At 46.6% G+C, this 14,542-nt stretch overlaps 1 protein-coding gene across 8 annotated transcripts in view; it reads left to right on the forward strand.

The window, feature by feature from the left end:
- The first annotated feature begins 261 nt into the window (after positions 1 to 261).
- The window catches only part of MYO9B (myosin IXB), a 337,738-nt gene continuing 323,457 nt past the window's right edge, over positions 262 to 14,542 (forward strand). For 5 of the 8 annotated variants that reach the window (XM_069215688.1, XM_069215684.1, XM_069215681.1 and 2 more), the window contains exon 1: positions 262 to 554. The gene's annotated coding sequence lies outside the window, so the exon portion shown is untranslated. Of the gene's footprint in view, positions 555 to 871; positions 988 to 13,647; positions 13,666 to 14,542 lie in introns of those variants that run through there. The other 3 variants (XM_069215687.1, XM_069215682.1, XM_069215683.1) reach the window with 3 other exon arrangements.

Here is a 14,542-nt window from a genome sequence, read left to right on the forward strand (position 1 = left end):
TGTGGGGTGAGTACCGGGGTGCCCTTCAATAAATACTCAATTCTTGTTATTTTAAGCTATGCATCAACAGCGCCTCCGCTACTGAAGTACAATGCAAGTGGACGGACTCCTCGGGGGTTTGGAATGAGCGTGCACTCGCCCATACGTGGCCGGCAGCCCGGTGTCGTGTTCAGCCGTCCGTCGATAAAGTTCACGTTTGTGAAAAAAGCGCTGTGGGCGGAGAGGGAGGAAGCTGCACTGTGGGCCGGGCTGGGAGGGGTCGAGCAGCCGCGGTCCAGCTTCCTCGTAGGCTGTGAGTGCGATGCGAGGGGGGCCCCGATACTCCCCAGCGGCTCTGGTGCACTGCATGGCCCCTCCATCAGCAGGCGCACGGGGACATCCTGGCCGGCGAGATCCCCTGCGAGAAGGCTCAGCCTTGCTGCCAACACCGCTGAAAAGTTTGCTGCTCTCTGGTCCCTCCTCCCCTGCTGGCCGGGAAAAGAGAAGTGTCTGCCCCGGCGGCCCCTTTGTCAGACTCCGCCCGCACGAATGAGGCTCACGATATGTTCACGGAGGTAATCGCCGACTTTTTCCGCTTTTCTTCCCTACAGTGTTTGGAAACCGACGATCCCTGTACTCGGTGTCAGTAACTCGAGGGAGCCGTGTTTCCGATGCTCCCTGATTGCAGGCAGGTCTTGGGGTGGAGGGTGATTTCAAGGGGGCTAAATTTGAGAACTGCATCAGAAAATCCGAGTGCTGACTCTGAGATCCGGGTTTGGCTTTTATGTAATGCTGTGTGTACTTTGTAAAGCAGTTGTTTGTTATCGCGAAGATGGCACTGTGGTTTTGTGCATCAGTGAATAACTGAATTCGATATGTATTGTTCACGTAGGTGTTGACACCGGTTTTGGCAGCGTCCAGCGCCTCTTCTGTTGGTAGACGGTGTGATGATGGAGGCGCTAGGCCGGCACCGAGGGTCATTGCGCGCCGCCGGATGTATCTTTATGGGTAAAGTACTGGGGAGCTCAGTACACATTGTTCGAAAAGTTGGCCTTTTTATTATTCAGGGCTGGCAGTGTGGCTCTGGTACCTGAATGGAGACTTATTAAAACGGATGTGTTTACCGGTGAGAACTCTTGAATGTGCCTTTACCAAGTAACGGCTCATGGATGTTATTTAGCAGTAGAGGGCTTGATATGTGTTTCTCAAGCCAGAGCCATTTGTATGCTTTTTTTTTAAGTGATGACACTTTTGATGTTACCATCGTGAGCGCCTTGTTTATGTGCGTTGCTTGTGAGACCTATACATGTTTTTACTAAGAGAGTCTTGTATCTATTTTCCAAGCGAGGCAATATATATTTAACAGGTGGCGGCCCTAAACATTGTATTCTGAGGGCCCCATATATAAGTACTTTCTAAATGAAAGGCCTGTCTGTGCGTGTCCAATTGAGGGCCCTAGTTTTATATATTTTTTTTACAAATGTGAGGCCCATATATGGGTACCTGGTTGGGTGGGCCGTGTATGTACTTTTAGAATGATAGCCATATGTATGTGTATCAAGTGAGGGTCCCATATCTGTTCCAAAGAAGGCCTGTAGATCTGTTTACCACGTTAGAGACTTGTGCACATACCCTTGCTAAGGGACGGACATACATACGTAAAGTTGTATTGTATTTGTAATAACTATTAAAAAATAGTGATTACATTATTTTTTCTAGCTGGTCCAATTCCCGAGATACAGTATTAGTATTTTAAACTACTCTGGTTTTCTACATAGGACAGCTAGGCCTGCTATAGTAAAAAAAAAACAGCTTTAAGGGCTGGTCACTCTAGGGGCATGGTAACATTAGCTTTTTGCATGTCCTACTTTTAAATATCATGCATTCCATCTTGTTTACTACAAGGCTTACATAGGTGTGACGTAATAATGTTTAAAATTGAGGTTACATCAATCAAAAAGAGTTTATTTTGACAGGTTGCAATGCATGTTTTGCACTGATATAGGCAGGATAGAAGGGTAGGCCTAAAGCTATGTTTGCACTGCCACTATAGTGGATGGCACAATAGGTGTTGTGGCCCACCACTGGCATTCAACTTACAGGCCCCTTGGTACATTTTGTAACGCATACTAAGGACTTAAAGGCAAGCTAAATATATCAAATAGGCACACCCCAATTCCCCCATAATAATGGGGAAGCATAGACTCTTTACTAATGGTTAACAGGGGTAAAGCGCACAGAGTTATAAAGCCAGCAGAAATCTAGAGACAAGCAAAAGGTAAAAAAAAAATCCAGGCTGACCCCTCGGAAAAGGTAGATTTCCTACATCTTCAAATTTGTGTTTATCGTGCGATGTTGTTATGTATATCAAGTGATGACCCTTTATATGTGCTTCCCAGTGTGCCACTGAAGACATAGCTGCCAAGTTTCCGAGCTCCGTGTGTGATGTGCTGCTCTGTTCTAGGTTTTTTCTTTAAGTTCTGGGAGTTGTAGTCTTGTTTTTTCCAGTATGAAACAGGACTACAAGTCCCTGAATTTAAAGAAAAAACCTGGAATGGAGCAGCACATCATGCATGGACCTGGGAAACTTGGCAGGGGTGTGAAGGTATAACCATTTACCAGGCAAGAGCACTTTGTTTATTAGAGAGTGTGTTGGAAGGACCAAAGCCCCTGCAAGTATAGGTGGTAGGTGAGAGATGGGGAAATGGAATACAAAGAAGGCCATTAGAGCAGTGGTCTGGGGACCCCTGGGGGTCAGCGAAGCTCCCTCAAGGGGTCCGCGACTGCTTAGAAAATGAAATAACAGGTTAGGTCCCCAGCTCCACTAATGACTCAGTGGGGGAGTCCCCAGATTCCAATAATTATTCTGTGGGGGTCCCCGGGTTCAAGTAATGCTAAAGTGGGGGTCCACAAAAGTCAAAAGTTTGGGAACCACTGCATTAGAGCATCATGGGAACAGCAGTAATGCAGGGCAGAGACCGAGCTGGAGGCTAAGAAGCCTGTTAGGTGGTCACAGAAGGAAGGGTAGTGGGCAGAACAGATGCCTCTGTCTAGCTGAAGGTGTTGGAGCCTCTGCCCCTTGTGGTGTTGGTGTGCGCTTCTGGTGCCCTACAGCGGTGCTTCCCTCCCTCCACTTGTAAACAGGCACAGCATCACTTTCCCTGGCCTTGGACATCACAGGGTTCCCCCTGCTGTGGACTCTGCTAATTGACTCCATCCTTCTCTGTATCTACTTCTGCAAAGCCCCAGGAGGTGGGGCGGGGGCGAGGGGCCTTCTTCCACTCTATCCAAGAAGGCACGTCTTCTCCACACTGAACCACATAGCCTGTTTTGTCTGCCTTTGTTTGCTGTTGCTGTTTTACGCGTGTTTTTAGTACACAGCAGACGACCTCCATTGTGCGCTGCCTGTGTCTACATTTTGTTTTTCTCCAGGGGGTGAGTGGATTTACAAAGGCGGGAGCAGTCCCTGGACTTTATGGTCGGAAACCAAGGGCACTGTTTGGAATTCTGTAATCTACAATATGGAGTGGCCGTCCTGCTAAAATAGTTAAAAAGCATTAATATAATTTAGCGTGTAGAGAGTTAAATGACCTTCTTTATGCCCAGTACACCCCTGTTTGGCGACCCACCTTTTTCTCACGTTTTAGTGACGCGAATTACACACACACACACGATCTGGTGTTAAAAACAAACAAATGTAGCGTTGCAAACAATCTCGGAGGGTTTCAGTGAGCTGGTCAGTTTACCTACATATTCCGGTCATTTTCTTCCCATGGCATCTGTACTTACTGGCATATTTACTAACCACTAATAAACGTCATAGTTGTATTGTAAAGTGCTGCGTAAGCCCCCCGCAGGACCTCTTGGCCCTGGAAAGGGTTAACGGCGAAGTTCATCACAAGACTATGGGCCAGATGTAGGTACATTCCGAATTGCAACTCGCAAATTGCGAGTCAGAGCGAAACTCAATTTGCGAGTCCCAATTCGGAATGTTGGATGGTGTCCCTGACACCATTTGCGACTCGCAAGGGGGTCGCAAAGGCCCACCTCATGAATAATCATGAGGTGGGTTGCAATTTGCGACCCCTTTGCGAGTGGCGGCCCTCACAGGGATGGTGGCCTGCTGCGGACAGCAGACCACCATGTCTGTGACTGCTTCCTTAAAGGAAAACGAGATGCATTACAAAAACGAAAAATGAAATGTTTTCGTTTCATTTTTGCAGAGCAGGCAGTGTGGTCCATAGGACCACTGCCTGCTCTGAAAAAATGTTTGCAGTGCCATTCTCAACCGGGAAGGGGTTCCATGGGGACCCCTTCCCTTTTACAAATGGGTTACCACTCATTACTAAAGGGTGCAAACTGCGATTGGTTTGCGCCCGCGTTCGCGGTCACAAAACAATCCTGCATTGCACTGCGGCTCGCAGTTAGGAAGGGAACACCCCTTCCTAATTGCGACTCGCACACCCGTTTTGGGATTCCGTAACCAGGTTACCGAATCGCAAAACGGGGTTTGTGCATTGCAAAGTGCTTTGTGCACGTCGCAAACAGCTTGCTACATCTGGCCCTAAGTGCCCTGCTTCAGAAACATAAGGGTCTTCCCGAAAGTCAGACGAATATCCTTTCGTTCATGCGCTTTAAGACACTGGTAAAGTGCTTGAATAGCGCCAAGAGGAAGCGTAGTGCTTTCACAGCGCCAGGCTGGCTTAAATATGACACATTCTTGCAGACTATGCACCCATCCGGACTGTCGTCTCAATATGCCCTGTGGCCAGGCCTGGTTTTGTAAGACGGGGGCCGACATCGCCACTGGCCCGGGATGGCTGGTCTTACCAGGGCCCTGGGCTCGTGCCCGAGGAGGGGCCTCTGTCTTAGGGGTACCCTCATGTGACCCCACAGAGTGGGCTGAAGTTGGGATCAGTGGAAGGCGCCAGAGCGCTCTCTCTCTTCATTGCCCCAGTGCTTTAGTTGTAAAGTTTTAAGTGCCGGTGCTCAAAGCGCTGCTCGGGCACCTGCGGCTGGCGCTATAAAATGTCAGAGTGCGAATAGGAAGGGTGCGCAGTCCCGAATCCACCTCGGGCCCCTTCAGTTCACCGGAGGCACCTCTGCCCTGTTATCTGCTGCCTCCCCTGGTAACGCCTTTTCTGAATTTATCTTTCTCTGTGTTTTCATTTTGTTTGTCTTTCCATCTGTTGGTCTGGGAAATATCTGGTGTGGAAAAATTAGTACTGGTGCCTCTGACTGGCAACCACCGGCTCAAATTAAGCACTGCTTCGCCCCTGTCTCTACACTCGTGATCTGCCCATCTCGCCCTCCCTTACCCTCATTATTTCCGCTGTTCTCGCTTTCTCTTCTCTCCCCACTCCTTGTTTCTTTTTGCTGCTTTTTCTCCCTCTCCCATATGTTCTTTCCCGCCCCCATGTCTTATGGCCTTTCACTAATCACCGCGCTTCTCTTTGTATTTTTCTAGTGTATTCATCTCTTTTCTCATAAGCCCCTCCCCCAGCCACGCGGGCCTGTACCTCCTGGAAAGGGCCCAGCTTGACACACGGTTCTTCCTGTTGCAACACTCGAAACCTTCCCCTTTCAGCTGCAAAGACTTGGGGTTGGTTTTTCTGAAGCAGTGTTCAAACCGTGTGTGTGTGTGTGTGTGTGTGTGTGGTGAAGGGGGGGAGGGGGGGCATATCCAGTGTGTATGGTTTGTCTGTAATTGTTTAAAGCACTTAAGAGAGGCAGCAGGGTGGGGTGGCGCCGAGAGTCCTGAAAACGGGCCTTAAAATGATAGCTTTCTGTTTTGGGGCCGAGGCCTCCTGATTTGCATGAAAACGCCTTGTGGGTTTTAATGAGTGACTGGGCCTTCAGCTGCAGCGGCGGCTGTGGAAACCTCACTGTGCACATCCATCTTGGGGGGGGGGGGGGGGGGCAGGCCCAAGGACTGCTCCGTGGAGGGGGCCACAAACGAACCCTACAGACCGAAACCCCTGTCTGCGATGCCTTATAGTTTATAGCGTCTTAAAGTCGTCACACGATACGTTGCAATGAATTTCACGGAGGGTTCAATCATACTAATAACGTTTTGTATGACGCAATGGGGCTTCAAGCGCTATATCCTCTCCGAGGGCCCTTTCAGAGTAGGTAACACTGTACGTGCCAGTACGGGGGTGAGTGTTTGAAAAGTTTCAACACTCTGTCCATTATCCTTTTGTGTTGCCCTAAGTGAGAAGGGTTTGCCCAGATGTGGGTTCCTTGCTCACTGCTCCACTGGATTCAAGCTAGCCTGGCTGATGAAGGGTGATACCCTGAAACCGGCCCTAGGATGCTTGGTTCTGGTCCAGGGAAGGCCTGGCAGTTCGGGCTGGACTGTTCCCATGGGGAACACAATTAAGCCATTTGCATATGGCTGGGTCCAAACTGGGGTGGCATGGTGAGCAGAAGAACTATGGATTAAACCCAGATCTGTGTCTGAGGGTGAGTGTTTGAAAAGTTTCAGCATTCCATCCATCATTGTTTTGTGTTGCTAACGTGTGGTTACCCAGCAGTGATGCGTGTGCTCCCCGTCTCCACCATGACAGCCTGAGCTAACCTCTACTGTATACTTTTATATAGTGCCTCATATACAGCTGACAAGGTATCTTAGCAGGAGTTGCTGCAGAACAGAAGCTGGGCGGGGCAGGGGCATGCCTACCTGGAGCCCACCCTTCAACGTGCTGCAGGCATCTCTGCAGCAGGGGCATTTTCAGGTCAGTGCCTGATGTCCTCATGGAGGTAAAAGTGTTAATATTGTCCAGATGAATAATATTTGCAAAAGGGGTTTAGTTCTGGAGTGTAGTGTTTACGTGGGTGGACAAAGCTTGATCGGTAAGGCGGTCATGCAAGACACGCTGCAGCGGCAATTAAAGAGCCGGACCCGTTGTGGTCCTTGTACAGCCTGCAGGCATATCGGCGCTCTTGTCGTCCCCTCTATCCTTCCCTGCAGGCGCGCTTTATTACATATCAGGACCCCAGGTGACGTAGGGTCATTAACATTAGGTAACACACTGGCGGGGGAGCTAATGAGCCTCACCCCCATTCTATGAACTTATTCATGGTAGTGCCCGCGACCAGTTACCCAACACGCCAGTGCACTCCTGCCCCTCACCTGGTACATACAGCAGAGGTTATCTTTACACAACGGCCAATCCTACCTGCCTACAAATGGCAGAAAATACATTTCTTTCTAGGTTATCTGTCCCCACGAGCACCTCGAAATTCATTATGCATGCCGAGGAAAATTTGCAGGATATCAAGGACATAATCAAATTAGACCCACTCTTACCTTGTATAAAAATGTGGATCTCATCCTATACCAGTTTCTCTTGTCTTGTCCTCCATGTTTGTATCGCACTAGGTTACGGTTACAATATTTCTTGTATCAGGAAATCTTTTATAGATTTAGGGATACCAATTTTTATTTATTTCCCTGACAAAATTGACAGTAATTCCAAGGCTTTAATCCGTTCTCTGTTTCTTGATAAGTCATTTAAACCCTTCATAAGACATTGCGGAAATGTCAACAGTGAGTTACCATATGGAGACTGCTTCCGATTGGATCTGGCTCTTATCTGGAATGGATACCTAATCCTGAGCATTGTTTTTATTTAACTCGTTTTAGGTTAAAACGTGTCCAGTTTTTGTTGCTCATCTTTTATAGGGTAGCTGGTTTGTGTTCCTACCGTGTTGTCCTTGTAACAATATCAGCAACAAATCATGTTTACACTTCCTGTTGATCTGCAAAACAGAGTCTTAAACTTTTACAATGTTTATCGTTTTGAATCTATCTGCCACGCCGTCATTAGTTTTTTTCGTGCTTCCATTAAAAATCAGGAAAAATATGTGCTAACCAATCTGTCGGGAATTATTTTTTGTATTGTTTATTTTAATATATATTGACAAAATTCTGTGTTGTGCAGTTTTTAATTTTTATTTCTTAGCAGTTTTAATTCTTTTAAATTTGGTATTTTGTAATATATTGTGTTTTTGTCCCTCTGGAAATGTCTTTAGTATGGAGTGTGTTTTTCTTGTTTTAATGTACCCGGATTAAATCTGGTTTTAAATACTTAAATTCACTTGTATTGTAACACATCAAATGTTTTTTATGGATTTCTGCACATTATCTATATTTTACTTATTAAGTCTTGCTATTGTGTACTTGTTATGGTTTTCTTTGAAACCAAAATAAAGTAGTTATTGATCTACTACACGTCGTGCACTTATTTCGTCGACCTCCGAAAGATGACAGGCTGCATTGGTCTTGTTGGGTATCAGAGCTGTGACCCATGGGCTCCACCTGAATATCTATCTGTTCATCTCTTACTGTTTATGTGAAAAATAGATTTGGTGCGATGTTCTACTGCAGTTTGTTTGTTGATGTCTCTGTCGAACACAGGCAACATGTACAGAGGAGATACATAGTATTGGACATTTTTATACAGCTTTATACCAGTAAAGATCCCACAAAGCGCTCTTTCACAGAATATTGTTTAAACATAATTTCACTAATGCCAGCAGACGCATTGTGAAAATATGATTTATGTTTCCCTTTACCTATCGATTTACTCTCTTGCTTGGTTATCTGACTTACTCACCTCCACCCATTAAAGAGTATGTTACATTATCTACTGTTGTGTTGCACACCTAGGCTGCCCCCCTATTGGACCAACTGTCTGCCATTCATAAGGTCCAGATTCTGGTAATCTGTCTACCTGCTGGCGCTGAAGACGCGTCTCTTCTAGGAACACGACCTACATATATATTAGGAACCTTTGTACTACCTGCCTCTTAGTAAATGATTGGATTCATACCTACCACTCGACTCTCACCCACTGTTGAGCGCTTTGTAACTTTCCATCCGGCATTCTACTATCAAGTACAACTACGCGCACCCACACATAGCTTCAGAAATCCTTGGAAGAAACTGCCATGATTGTATGTCTTGCATCCATGTGCCTGAGATGTGAGTTCAAGTCTTTGTTGGGCGTAGAGTGGAGAGACCTCACTAGAGCAGGCAGATGGGTAATCCAGCGTGATGTCTTGAGTGCTGGAAGGCCAGTCCAGCTCATAATAAGGTAGGCCAGTGCTAGGTACTAGCCGTCAGCGCATGCAGAAACGTTCTTCTCTTACCAAGATTACTTTGTCTTAACTCGAGCCTCAGTGTCTTGGGTAATGAAGAGCCCAGCCTTCCATCCCTTTCTTAACTTGAAGGTCCCCTGGTAAAAGGGTGTATTAGAGGTAGACCTGTAAATATTTGGGGAAGATAGGACAACACCCACTGTCTTGGAGGGCCTCTAGCTTTGGTCTACCCTAGAACACCTTGAATAGTATTTCTGATGGATACAACTTCCTGTGGATTCCTCACCTAATGAATACTCCCATTGCGCCAGCACTCAATGGAAATCTTCTTCCTAGCTTCTGCACGTCGACGAGGACGTCACAGTTGCCCACGCGACGCCGTCTGACGTCATACAGGCAATAAGAGGTCCTCGCCGACGTCAGTTCCCTTTTTTCCGTGCCAATCGAAACGGTTATCTTCGAGGGAGCTACTGTTGCTGTTCGACAGTTACAGTGTGTTTTTGGATCTATTTTTTTCTCTGAGATTACAATGTTGCAGAGAAAGTCAGGATTCAAGCCCTGTCGTGAGTGTGGGTGCAATATGTTGGTGACGGACCCACATTCTGACTGTTTGTGGTGTCTTAGTTCCGATCATGATGTTGACAAGTGTGATTCTTGTGTAGCTGGACAGGCCCGGGTGTAAAACTATAAAAAGTGAACTGGGCAGAAGCCACCTATTTCATTGTTTACCAGTGATAGAAAATGAAAGGGTGTTGCACTGTGTGTGGAATTCCATCTCAGTTTGCGTACACTGCTTATGAGTTACCAGGCCTAAGAGAGATCCAGGAACACCTGGGAGACATATCAAGATCCATTGGCTGCTTAGCAGGCCATCAAAAATGATCTAAATGGGAACCAGTTCTGACTGGTAACGATGTGGTCCATCAAAACGGGTGGAAGATCCACCTTGGTTCACTCATTCTGCTTGGCCTCTTTCAACTTGCTGTTCCCTTGTGGGTTTTTATGGGGGGCATGCGAAGATTTTTTTTTCCTGTTAGCAAATAACGGAACATTCTTGATTCTTGTCACACAAAACATTGCAGTTCCCTGTTTAGTGTAACATATGGAACGATTTGTGCTGCTTATCAAATCAAATCATTAGCATTTATAAAGCGCGCTACTCACCCGTGCGGGTCTCAAGGCGCTAGGGACAAAGGGGGTGGTTATCGCTGCTCGAACAGCCAGGTCTTTAGGAGTCTCCGGAAAGCGGAGTGGTCCTGGGTGGTCCTGAGGCTGGTGGGGAGGGAGTTCCAGGTCTTGGCCGCCAGGAAGGAGAAAGATCTCCCACCCGCCGTGGAGCGTCGGATGCGAGGGACGGCGGTGAGTGCGAGGCCAGAGGAGCGGAGGGGGCGGGTGGGGACGTAGAAGTTGAGCCGTCTGTTGAGGTATTCCGGTCCCTTGTCGTGGAGGGCTTTGTGTGCGTGGGTGAGAAGTCGGAAGGTGATCCTTTTGCTGACTGGGAGCCAATGCAGGTGTCTCAGGTGTGCGGAGATATGGCTGTTGCGGGGTACGTCGAGGATGAGGCGGGCTGAGGCGTTTTGAATGCGTTGCAGGCGATTTTGGAGTTTGGCGGTGGTCCCAGCGTAGAGGGTGTCAAGATTAATTTCGCAGCTAAGTGAGATGTTTTTACTCTACGCAAGCCATTTCATGGAAAATGTATTAAGATTTATTCTCTGAAAGTTTACCTTTTGCTGAAAGTTTCTGTGCACAACGGCACTGACCAGTATAACAGCCCTGACATTTAATTAGTGCGCAGTTTGCCATTAATTAGTTCAGCATCACAGCCAATTCCTTAGTCTAGGATGACTCTCCAAGCAGTGTGGAGACCGACTAGGTCGGCGGAGAAGCATGTGCACCAAAAAGGGACGCACAAGTCCCAGATTTTAGCAAAACTTGTGAAGTTTTTCTGAGACAGGAGGGCTGGTCGGCAGGCTTTGCGGTCCCTGGAAAGATGAGCTTATTAATGGTAAACTGGTCAGAAGCCCATGTTAACTAACTGGTTAAAGAGTATTTTAACTGTTTTTTTTCTGCTTAGGCAGAAGTTTGTACTAGAGTCAGAAGCCTGTTTGCAGGAAGGCTCAGTCCCAGGCGATATCATGTGACTGGGATGGGACAATTCCAGAAGTCCTTGACTTCTGCTCACTCCTGTGCGCCCCAAATGGTCTCTGAATACACCCATTGTTGCTTCCCTCTCAAGCAAGCACATTTTGTTTTACAAGATGTGTAAGACAACCACTTCATTTTATAAGCGGTGACTTCAAGTGCACTCAATGAGGGTGCCCAGCAAGCCAAGCCAGGCATATTGTCGGTAGGATTACGTCTTGCAACACCCATAACGTTTTGCATCATTTCATTGGTAATCTGGACTTCTTTCACCGTGTTGAGCTCAGGAGGCCTTGTATGGAAAATTCCTTGAATGGGCACAGCCGTGTTCTGCCATCACCGCACAGAGGGGAGCGGCAGCAGAAACTTGCTGGTTTGTCAGAAATTTCCAGAGAGAGAAGCCAAGAAGAGGGGAAAAGCGTTTTCTAGACCGACAAAACTGCTTACTAACATAATAAATGTTGCATCTGGTTTCTTGGTAGCGGGGAGGACTTCTGCGGCTTTAAAGGAGAAGTGTATTTTTTTTTCTTATACTTGCAGAGAGTCCGAGATTGGCACAGCTGTTAAGTCCGCTTCCTTCACGTGGGCTCTGCATGGCCGACTTCTTTACCAAAGTAACTCTCGCCCGTGTCCATCCTAAGCATTTTTAGGAATGTTTCTAGGTTTCCTTTGTTACTAACATATGCGTTGCTTTCTCCTTTTGGTGAAGATCGTCCATAATTTTTTTTCTTACCTTATTGCGACATATTAGCAGGTCTTTCTTCGTGCATATAGAGAAACTCCAGAGTTTCAACACCTTGCCTAAAGTTTGAGTGCCTCCTAAAGGTCAAAGGTCGCTCTCAGACCTCCTGCAAATTGTATCCCGATTGTATTGGTACCTCTGTTTGATAATCCTTTGCCAAGGTTAGAGGTGGGGAAAAAACCCTTTTACATCGTCATTTTGTTATAATTTACATTTGTGTAGTAACTTCCGGGTGCTAAACTCATTTCAGTGTAAACGTGTTCTTCCATAACCACATTCCTAATCCCTCATTGAAAGTCGAAAGGTGTTAGTGACTAGGGTGATCTGATGCACGTTCTAAGCAATGAACCCTTTGCAGTGTTTCTTTGCAACGATTGTACTTTGGGTTCTCTTGACAGCTAATCAGCAGGTTATAGCAGATCTAAAATTATGAATGCAGACAAGCCGTAAGCAGTGTTAGAAATGACGCCATTACCTTGGTCCCCGAGGTTCTACACTGGTGTCTGATCAGAAGATGAGCCTCCTTCAAAGCCCTTCACATTGCCAATTGTGTGATCTGTGGGACAGATCCACCTTTCCTGAAATTTAAACAACGATTCTGCAGCCAACATTTGGTAATGACTCTACTTGTGATAATTCATCTTTTCATTTAAAAAATCTGCATTCCTTGGAGATTTTTCTGGCAAACATACAAACATTGGAAACAACCCCTAAAGATAATATGGATCATTAGCTGTCAACTAGAATTCAAGAAAGCAATACAGATCTGCCCACCGGGTAATGTGGTTCCCGAGGTAGAACCTTGCCTCCAAAAGTCCCCTGCATTGCACCCCTGAGGGTGCATCTCCAGAACGGTTTGACTGGACTCGTGGACAGATTATAGACTGGCTTCCAAAATGATGCCCAACTCAAACCACCAGTCGTGGGAGAAGAGGTTCTTGAATCCAAACATGCGCACTAGAGGAAACATTGGTGGTGTGGTGTCACCTGCAGTTTGAATCCGTGTGGAAACTCTTTATCTGATGAGTTTTGGAGCGCTAGACTCGTAGTAACATTGCCCCATGCTACCTGGCAGTTTCTGGTCCCTCTGGTGATCCGGAGGGAGATCCTGGACACTGTGGCACTGGAATTGTATGAGTGTTTGCAAAGCCAATAGGTCTCGCTTTTAGGACCTGTTGGTTTTGTCAATTACTTTTGTCAGTGCTCTGCATTGATAGGCTTGTGTGTGGCAATGGGTGGCATTGTCAAAAGGACACGTTGATGCAGCCTCTGTTGGAGGTTGCTTCAGTGCTCTGGTTCGTGCATGCTTAATGACTTAAATGAGCGCTTGTGAAACGATGGACACCCCATTTGCTTACATTTTTCATTTTACTGATCGAAGATGGTGGCTTTACATCGTTGGGCTTGTTTGCAACGATGTGCAGCATCTTCAAAATGAATAAAAAGGCTCCAGTGACGCATCCTCTGTGACGGTCGCATCAGTCCACTGGTGCATGCATGCGTAATGACTTACATGAGCACCTGTGGAATGAAGGAGGCCCTATTTGCGCCCCAGATTGTGGCTGACATTTGGATAGGTAAATAAATAAATAAAATACATATTTTTGTTTGTGTGGCAGAACAAATTGAAAAAAACAAAGACGGTTAACGGAGAAGCCAAAGGTGGAAATGGGAGGAGGCAAATCGCACCTAAAAAGGTAGGGCAACAAGGGGGCGGGGCGTGAAACCTGCTTGTGGGGAAGCGCACAAGAAAGCGAGAAGGTCAGCAACACAGGGTGTGGGGGAGGAGCACGTGAAGGCTAGAACAATAAGGAGTGTGCGGTGTGGGCATTTTGGGGAAAAACACAGGGGAGAGAAGGAGAGAGCTTGAAAAGATGTGCACTCTTGTCTAGTGCATAATTAAAAAGGAAAAAAGTTCCCTAAAAGTGAGCAGTGGAAGGATAGAAGCCAGCCATTCAAAGAGATGGTAAAGAGGCTGTGTTGCAGAGTGGGTCAAACATAGGATGGGCAAGCTGGGACAAGGAAAACCACTGAATAAGAAGTAAGCAAGTGAGAGTGACATTAAAGCCAACCAGTGATAAGCTCCTGTACGTTTTTGGTAGGCCAATATTAGGTCTTCTGCAACCAGACAGGCTTGCGCTCTCTGGTAAGCTTGATCTAAATAAAGTGACAGAGTAGACCACAGCATCCTTTCAGGTACCCGAACAGGGTATTGGCGGTGGAGAGTTCTGGACACGGCACGCAGTAGCCCTGAGCAGCCCAAATTGTTGTTTGTGGGTTGGACTGGTCAAGCGGGACACTGGAACATACCTGGTAGTTTGGTTCAGAGGTGTCTGCATTCTGGATTGGATGCCATTATCGATTGGCACAACATGTTCTTATGACCACGTGCATGGGTCGCTAATACAGGTAAACAGTGCTCTCAAGTACTTTGTAGCTGATATTTATTTTGTCAGTTTCTCAAAGTAACTGTCATTTTGCCAAATATACTTGGAGACATTTTAATGTATAGAGATTTTTTGGTGCAATAAAAAACAAACTAAAATACCTTGACTGTGCGTTCCCCAAAACTCC

The sequence above is a fragment of the Pleurodeles waltl genome, chromosome 12 (assembly GCF_031143425.1).
Source record: "Pleurodeles waltl isolate 20211129_DDA chromosome 12, aPleWal1.hap1.20221129, whole genome shotgun sequence".
Taxonomy (NCBI): Eukaryota; Metazoa; Chordata; class Amphibia; order Caudata; family Salamandridae; genus Pleurodeles; species Pleurodeles waltl.